A 10,281-nucleotide genomic window follows, 5' to 3' on the forward strand; every position below is an offset into this window, starting at 1 on the left:
CTGTGAGAACTGGCCATGAGTCTAGTAGATGATCTGAAGTTTGGTGTTTGAACCCAAAGAGTGGGATTTGCTATAGTGGGGCTCTGGTGCCTGCCATGTCCACCCTTTGGGTGTTTGGTTTGTGAAGCTAATTGGGTGGTGCTCTTGTGTGGTGTACAGCTGGCCACTAGGTGTACTGGTTATGTGTCCCCTTAGGAGGGGCTCTGGTGCAGACATAGGTAAGCTGCTGACTCTGCCTAGCCAGGGGCCTCCTAGTAGCAGCCACAAGGTGGTCTGTTGTTGGTAGCTTCCTGTGCTGGAGTTGGAGGCACATGGAGAGGTTATGCTATGAACTGAGGCCTACTGCCACTAGTGCCAGTGGCAACATAGCAAGAGATATAGGGCATGCTAAGGCAAACCACTGCTTTGGGGGGTTCTGTAGATCTTTAAGAGATTTTAGGGAACTCCAAAGCATGGGCCAAAGCTGGCAGCTTGTGAGGAACAGTCGGTGAAAGAGGTTCAGGCTGGTGTTCAGGTTGGGTAGTGATGGTTCTCAGGGAATCATCAGAGTGGGGCAAATTTGATGGATATTCAGTATATGTCAGATACATTTCCAAGGATTTTGCATGTGTTAACTTGCATGGTTTCTTGCCACAACAAATCTATGAGTATACAATTTAAATATGAGAAAATTATAAAACATAGACTAATGGTCCCCCAATATAATTTTCCTATACTACACACTTGTTCAGCTAAAGGATGAACAAGTACTTCAACTCATCCTTCTTTGAAGATAGTTATGTCTATTTAGCTATGTTTGAACGAATGAATTGTACTTATTTGTGGTGTGCTAAACCTGCTTAAAAGGAAATAATTTACTATCCCATTATTATTTCTAATGCTGTCTACAAGTTGAAAAGCAGACTTTATCAAGTCCAGTTTTGACCATGAAGAATAGGGTAATATCAAAGTGGAAAAAAGAAAATCTCAGTACATTCAAAAACCTTATTGAACATATGTGCCACCCATATATAATGCTCAATACTGCTCAATTCTTGAATTTTATGTAATCGAGAAATAAACATTATTCTTAGTTAAATCAGTGCACTATTGTGTATGTTTGTTACAATGTCTTATCTAGTATTCTAATATATTGCTCTAGTTTACCCAGCTATCAAGTGAGATAAATGGGAATGAAAAATCAAAGCATGGATGTCTGATTGAAAAACTGGAGTTCTGAATCAGTACACTATATTTTTGAAAGGGATGATAAAAAAATGATAATTCTTCTTATTCTTCTTTTTCTTTTTTTTTTTTTTTTTGATGGTGTTCACTTTCTTTTTTTTTTTTTAATTAAATTTATTGGGGTGACAATTGTTAGTAAAATTACATAGATTTCAGGTGTACAATTCTGTATTACATCATCTATAAATCCCATTGTGTGTTCATCACCCAGAGTCAGTTCTCCTTCCATCACCATATATTCGATCCCCCTTACCCTCATCCCCCACCCCCCACCCCCCACCCCCCACCCCCCACCCCCCACCCCCCTTACCCTCTGGCAACCACCAAACCATTGTCTGTGTCTATGAGTTTCTGTTTCTCATTTGTTTGTCTTGTTCTTTTGTTGCTTTTGGTTTATATACCACATATCAGTGAAATCACATGGTTCTCTGCTTTTTCTGTCTGACTTATTTCGCTCAGCATTACACTCTCAAGATCCATCCATGTTGTCACAAATGTTCCTATATCATCTTTTCTTACCGCCGAATAGTATTCCATTGTGTATATATACCACAACTTCTTCATCCATTCATCTATCGAAGGACATTTTGGTTGTTTCCATGTCTTGGCCACCGTAAACAAAGCTGCAATGAACATTGGAGCACACGTGTCTTTATCGCTAAATGTTTTCAGATTTTTTGGGTAGATACCCAGGAGAGGGATTGCTGGGTCATATGGCAATTCTATTCGTAATTTTTAGAGGAACCTCCACACTGCCTTCCATAATGGCTGCACCAGTCTGCATTCTCACCAACAGTGTATGAGGGTTCCTTTTTCTCCACAGCCTCTCCAACATTTGTTATTCTTCTATCTTATTCTGATTCTTTCCTACTCTACTTTGCATGCATATACTGGCTTCTAAACAGATCTTAAAACAGATCTTAGCTTCTAAGCAAAACTTGATGTCAAAATCAAAGGAGTTGGGCAAAACATATTTCTTGTAATTTTAGAAATTCCTAAAAGAGTTCATTTGTGGATATAAGTCAATTCACTTTAATCAGCTTTTCTGATTATACAACATTTTTTGATTATTCAGGAAAGAGAAGAGACTTGTGTTTTTTTCACAATGATAAAACTATACATCCAAATGAATTTACATCCTAAAAATATGGAAACTTAGCAGGTGCAAGAAATGATTCTCTTTAAATAGGCCCTATTGCTAAAGATTGATAATATGAAAAAATGATTTTTGGAACATATGATAAAAGCATTCCCTTTGCAAAATATCAAAATTCTCAAAATACATAACAAGTGAGTTCACAAAATAGGCCAGTCAAACAGAAACCTAAGGTTATGTTTTTATACTTTTAAGTTTAAGTTCATATTTTTAATTGTATGTGCTTATGAATATATAGTTGTAATTTTATGCAGATTACAGTGAAAATGATGACTAAAATACATATTGTGATTCAAATTAGTATATTCTTTAATCTTTTTACAACAATAAGAAATATTTTGCTTAACTCTTGCCTCTAAGAAATGCTTACACGTAGTTATATAGGTAATCTGTTTTATTTTTATTTATATTGTTATTCAGACCATGGTTCAGCAAATATTCTGTTTTTAAGATTCTGGTTATCAGTATTTTAGGCTTTGCAAGTCCGTAGGGTATCTGTTACAACTACTTGATTCTGCCAATATAGTGTGAAAGCTTCCAGAGACATTATGCAAATGAATGGGCATAGCACTGTTCAGTAACACTGTATTTACAAAAATAGGTGATTTGTGGATCATAGTTTGCTAACCCTTGATTTAGACCAGTGCTGTCCAATAAAACTTTCTGTAATGATGAAAATGTTCTATGTATATATTGTGCAATATGGAAGCCACCAGCCATGTTTGACAATTGAGCACTTGAATTATGTGTAATGTTACTGAGAAACTAAATTTTAAATTTTATTTAGAACAATTACTTTAAATGTAAATGCAAATAACCACATAGAACTAACCATTACTCTATTGGACAGCACAAGTTTAAACATGCTTATTAAATATTAGTGAAAAGCACATTTTTCTGTATCATAATTATTTGTATCCTTATTTAAGTAAAATGTATAATATTTTATTAGATCTTTATGTTGCAAAGGTGTTACAATCATTTTTTTAGCTTAAGTATTTTAAGGAAACTTTCAATTTTGTTTTGCTAGCTTTTTATTTGATACAATTTTAAATACAGAGATGTTCAAGAATATCTCATGGATTTTGTATGTATACCTTATAAGAATTTCTTTTTTTAATATTTTGCCCTATTTGCTTTATATGATAAATAGATGCTAGATAGATTGATAGATAGATGATAGACTGATAGATACATTTAGAGATATGTAGAATTATAGAAATAGACATAGATGTAGAGGATATAGATATAGACATAGATTTAAATTTCCTAAACTATTTGAAAGTTATTTTGATACATTTTGCCCATTAATTTCTAAACACTTTCATGTAGGTTTGCATAGAGTAATCCTAATATTGATATAATAATATCATCTACCCCATTAGTCTGTATTGAAATAGAATCAGTTATCTCAATAATGTCCTTATTAGCTATTTTTTTCTATTCCAGAATCTAATCCAGGAATAAACATTGCATTTATAATACATTATTCTCCCAAAATCTGTAATATTTCTCAACCTTTCTCTGAATTTTTTGAGTCTAATACTTTATTAAGAGTACTAACCATTATTTTGTAAAATGTCCACCAACTTCGGTTTGTTTGATATATCCTCATGATTGCATTTATAGTACATATTTTTATCAGGAAGAACATAAATGTAATGGTGTACCTACCCTTCTCAATGTGTCATCAGGAAGCGCTTGATAAAGGTTTCTCCCAATATTAGTACTCGCATGACTAAAATGATACTGCTAGTTATCTACACTGTAAAATTGTACTTGCCCCTTTATGATTGCTAATCTCTGGGGTATGCTTAAGTCCAAGTTTTCTTTTTCTTTTTCTTTTTTTTTAATTATACCTGCATGCAGTAGTTTTAAAGTTCATTGATGATTTTCTAATTCTGTAGTTTTTATTTAACCTTTGTCAGTCTTCTCTCTGAAAAACTTTGCCACTTATTTATTTATTTATATCTTTACAGATTTCCTAATTTTAATTTTTATTCAGGGGTTATAATCCATTATTCATTTTGCTACTTAATTTTTTCTTGATATGGCCAATGAGGGACTCCTCAAGTTGTTTCTAGTATTTTTCAATATTTCCATTAGCCTCTACGACTTTGTATTCTTTATGGTGTAACTAGACATGCTAGATTTATATGTTATTTTTTTATCTTCCTCAGCCCTAGAATCAGTCTTTCATTCAGTGATCTCTTCTGCGGATTTGCTTCTAGACCTTTACAGTGAAAAGACTATATTACATTATATTATATACAACATGATTGTATTTAATTAGAAATTAATTAGATTAATGAGAGATTGTACATCTCTAATTCCAGTTAAACACCACAGTGTTCAGCTTACTCCTCTCCATTTTCATACTTGTAACTTCATTCTCCAATAGAGCGGAATCTAGCTCCCATTATTCGTAACATATTTATTTATTTATTAGCTCACGTTTATAATACAAAGAAAGTAGTTTAAGAATTAGTAATAGTTTTGAGCTCAGTATTTCTTTACAACTCTTTCTTTTAAGTAAAATTTGATTTAGTGAAATGGACAAATCTCAAGGTATAGTTTAATAAGTATTGAAAATTTTACAGACCTAAAAACATATACACTATTTTGACACCCCCTAAAAGTCCATGATCTCTGATCCCCTTTAGAGGGGTATCTATTATTCTGATTTGTTTTCGACATAAATTAGCTTTGTGTGTTCTATATATTTACATAATAATCATTCAATACGTAATTTTTTGTGCTTAGCTTCTTTCCCTCAAGTGAAATATCTATTAGATTCATCCTTGTGATGGGGTGTAGAGTTGTTTTTTTTGTTTTTTTATTATCTAAGTACTATTCCATTTTGTACCACCATTTGTTAATTCATTTTCTTCAGGGCATTTGGTTTGTTTGTAGCTTTTGACTATTGCAAACATGGCCTCTATGAACACGGCCTCTTTTTGTGGACTTTTTTTTTTTTTCCATTTCTCTACAATAAATCCCTGAAAATGAAAATGTTATATCCAGAAGGTAGATATAAGATATATATATATATATATATATATATATATATATATATATATATATATATATATATTACTTTGTAAGAAAACCAAGAAACCTTGTCCAAAGTTGTGCTGTTTTACATGCTTGCCCTCTCTATATGAGAGTTCCAATCACTCTGTATCCTTTCTATCACATGGTATCATTTTAAGTTTGGCCATTGACGTTTGTAATGGTAACCCATTTTAAATGTTATTGTAATTTTCCTTATGGTTAATGATGTTGAGTACTTTTTTCATGTAAAATGCTTTGTAAAATATATTTCAATTTTTTTTTTCCCCTTGGCAGTTTGTTTGTTTTCTTGTTGAGTTGTAAATGTTACTTGTAAATCCTGGATACAAATCTTTTGTCTAACTTAGGATTTAAGAATATGTTCTCCCATTCTGTGAATTGACTATTCATTTCCTTACTGATGTCTAGAGAGGACTTGTTAATTTCAAGCAAGTCTAATTTATCCAGCTTTTCCTTTGTCATCATTGCCTACTGTGTTCATGTAGATTTATTTATTTATTTTGTCTACTCTCTGGGAGTGAACATATTTGTGTATGGTTTTTACTAGATGACTTATAATTTTACATTTTGAATTTAAGTCTACTCAGATCAACTTAATGTTTTTTTGCAAGGTGTGAAGTCGAGGTCAGTGTTTATTGCCCTCATCCCCGCACCCCAAGTGGATATCCAGTCGTTCAAACACCATTTTTTTAGAAAGACCTTTAGGTTTCATATCATTTGGCTCTATAATTATTATTTCATCCAGTTTGTTTCTGCTATTGATTTTTCTGTAAATATATTTGGGGACTGATAATCTGAATACACTCCTGCTCAGTCATTATGTTTCTGTACCTAGAATGTATTCCATCATTCTGTCACTGGAGGCGCTCAAGCAGTTTAGGTGAGATTGATTCCGTTCACTTTTCAAAGCCAGGTTATGGTTGGCCTAAATCAAGCAGATTAATGCATATTTCCACATTTCTCTTCTGCTTTACATATTTCAGGGTAATTTTTTTCAGCAATGGATAGGTGACAATTTATTCAAACTGAATTAAGCCCAGACATATGTTATAATAAATGAAAGAAGAAGAGAATCTATCTCCCATATGGACCTCAAAGTACGTAGTGAAAGAAGGCATTTTAGGATTTTGCCAACCTTGTGAGAGCAGATAGAATAAGCAGAGAGAAACCTGGTTTTGATGACATTTTGAGCTAATACATTAACTCATACCTGAAAACTATGCCATGGTGCTAGGTTTTTCAGTTACGTGATGTAGAGTCTGTTTGCGTTTTTATTCATGCCTCTGAAAACATCCTAAATGATAAAATCTACCTATATTTTTCTCAAGTCCCCCTTTTTATTTCATAGAAACCAATTTTCTTTATACTGTGTGACTACATGAATACAAATAGAGCAGCATGATTTAAAGCCAATTTAAATTACAATGAAAACACATAGGAATGGTGAAACAGTTTTGTTTTATTTGTTTTTTTCTCCTGTAAATGTTTGTCTAATGGTACAGACGTTTATTTCAGGTGGAACTGAAATGATTAACAGGAAACATGTTATATCTCTCATTAACTTCTTTTTTTTTTTTTAATTTTATTGGGGAAAATTAGGGAACTGTGTGATTCTCCAGGGCCCATCAGCTCCAAGTCATTGTCCTTCAGTCAGGTTGTGGAGGGCGCAGCTCACTGGCCCATGTGGGAATCGAACCAGCAACCCTGTTGTGCAGAGCTTACGTTCTAACCAACGGAGCCAATCAGCCACCCTCTCATCAACTTCTTCATGTGCTCCTTTTCTTTGCACAACAATTATTAAAGTGTCACAATTTAAATGTAGCTATTTTTGAGGTTGAATAGCTCAGCTTCCCCCCCCCCCAAATTAGTGTCTAGGCTCACTTAAACTCTGAAAGTTATGAGTATATTTGATCAAATAAACATTATTTTTCAAAACATAAAGCCTCTTTGCTGTGAAAAATACTTTAGCTATGCTAGAGGAGGATAAATTTCTGAAATGAGATAATTGACTTTAAAGATGAAAGTATAACAATTTTCAATAATTTTCACTTTCGTTATAATTTGATATTGCTGGCTAAATTTTCTAGGTTAGGAAGATATAACCTAGAAATATAGGTTAATTTGCTTTGATGAAATGGTGCCAGAATGTCACATTAATTTCTTTGGACATGAAATGAATGAAAATAAATTTTATTGAAGCAAAAGTTACATGTGAAATAAATTTTGCACTAAGTAAATATGTACAAATTTGCAAACATGATAAATGTGATTGTGACAACAAAAAGAATCAAGACATCTACTGTAAGATTAATTTTTAAGGTGATACTATTCGCTGAATAAAAAGAATAATGATAAAATCATATAAATAAATGTTATGATGGTAATAAAGTACTAGATATAAATATGTTTTGCTGATGAATACTTTTCATGGAAAACTGGGATTTTTTTTTTTCTGATACCTTGTTCAGTCTAAATTAAACTTTAATGAAACATGGTCTTTTTTTATGTCCCCTGGAGGTATGTGTATGTTGTTGAAGATATGTACTGATTTGGAAATTATGTAAAATAAAAGAGAACGTCATGAAAGAAAGACAAATTTTGTTATAGGAATTGGCTCACATGGTTATGAAGGCAAAGAAGAAATCTGATCTGCCATTTGCAAGCTGGAGAAGTAGGAAAGCCAGTGGTATAATTCAGTCTGAGGCCAAATGCCTAAGAACTTGGGGACCACTGGTGTAAATCCCAGAACAAAAAGCCTGATATCCTTAAGCTCCAATGTCCAAAGGCAAGAGAAGGTGGACATCCCAGCTCAAGAAGAGAGAAAGAATTTGCCCCCTTTTCACTTTTTTGTTCCATTTAGGCTTCCCAGAGATTGGATGGTGGGTGCCTGTCCACATTGGTGACGGTGAATTTCTTTACTTAGTCTACTGAATCAAATGCTAATCCTTGTCAGAAAAACTGTCACAGACATATCCAGAAATAATGTTTTACCACCAATCTGGGCATCCCTTAGGCCAAACAAGTTTACACATGATATTAACCATCACAAGGATATTTGACCATTCAGTGTGGTCAATATTACCCAGATACCAAAACCAACTAAAAACGTTATAAGAAAATAAAAATGAAAAATATTATATATTAATATGGTTGCCAAATTTCTTAACAAAGTCTTAGTAAGTTGTGTTCAACAGTACAGAAAAAGTAAAGAAAAGAAAAAGAAAAGACAATGCATCTTGACATTTGACTAAGTGGGTTTATTTCATGAATACAAGGTAGTTGTTGCATTTGCAAATCAACCATTTAACTTATATTAATAGATAAAACATCATCTGAATAGATATGTATCAGATAGATCTGATATGTATCATATATATATATATATATATATATATATATATATATATATATTCATCTGAAAAAGCATTTGGCAAAAATTAATATCTACACCTGATAACAATTCTTAGCAAATTAGAAATCTAAGGGCATTCATTTAACCTAATAAAAAGCAATATAGAAAACTTACTGTTATCATATTTAATGGTGAAAGACTCAATGTAAGTTAGAGTAGTGGTACAACAAAGCTGGAAGGAAAGAAGTGTCAGAAGAGATGACACCAAAAATAACTATAAAAAATATGAAAATGAGAAGTAGTAGTTCCAATCAGTGTTATAAATTTATAATTGCAAGAGTAAAGCTTAACAAACTGTCATTATTTTTGCCATATATAAACATCATGTTTCTAGTAATGATATATGTATCTATTACACATTGTGGCCAAAATTGATAGTTGTATCCCAATGTGATTTTTACCTTTTTATATAGTAATATAATTTTAGCCTTTCCTAGCAGCCAAACTAAAATTCCGAGCCACTATTGGAGTAAGATAAGACCTAGTAGTTAATTTTTGGCTAACAAGTATGTTAGGTTTTTATTATAATATCCACATTAATTAATATCTTGAATTTACATGCAAGGTTTATGAAGTACACTATTATTATTTTCTTACAAGCAAGTAATATTTGTGAGATCTTGTACTCAGTTCTTACCCGTAAGTGGATGTAATAAAAACTAAACTACGATATATATACATGAGATGTTTGCATTTTAGGCTAGGGACATACAAAAATATAAATTCGTGATCTCTGTATAGAGCAATGAGGCAGTTATTCTGTGTTCCACGGCGAGAATTACCTTAGAAACTTAATGGGAAGAATCTTTAACAATTTGGTATGTAAATAAGTATCTTCATGTGGAAGATAAAACTGTATGTTTTGTTTTAAAGACTTGGGATATCTACTTGATTCTTGGTCTCAAATCCCTTGAAATAGAAACAAATACATCTGGAGTTAAAAAAATCTCTCTAGAGTCTCTACTTTGTAGATAGTTGTAAAACAACATCTAAGTCTTGTTCTTGTGATCCAGATTCCAAGTTTCAACAGGTTTTGGTTGGAGAACCCTAAATACAGAAATACAAACATATCTTCATATAATTCCACATGTAGAGCTAACTTATGTTTTCAAATTTTGCGTTATGACATTATGCAAGAGGCATGTCCTACACTCTGCCTTTGCCCTTTCTAGTTACCAAGATCTGGATGTAATGACTGGCAGAGTGACAGCTATGTGGACAATGATATAGAAAGTTCACGATGAAGATGGCTGAACAACCAGTTTACATGAATCTGGTCAATGTTTTGATTTTCTACATAACAAATTGCCCTAAAACTTAAAAGGTAAAACCAACAACTATTTTATTACATCTCATAATTTTGTGGTTCAGTGATATGAACAGCTCTGCTGGCTAACTCTTCTGCTGTACATGATTT

The sequence above is a fragment of the Rhinolophus sinicus genome, chromosome 16, assembly GCF_057876585.1.
Source record: "Rhinolophus sinicus isolate RSI-liver-muscle chromosome 16, RSI-T2T, whole genome shotgun sequence".
NCBI classification, from domain to species: Eukaryota; Metazoa; Chordata; class Mammalia; order Chiroptera; family Rhinolophidae; genus Rhinolophus; species Rhinolophus sinicus.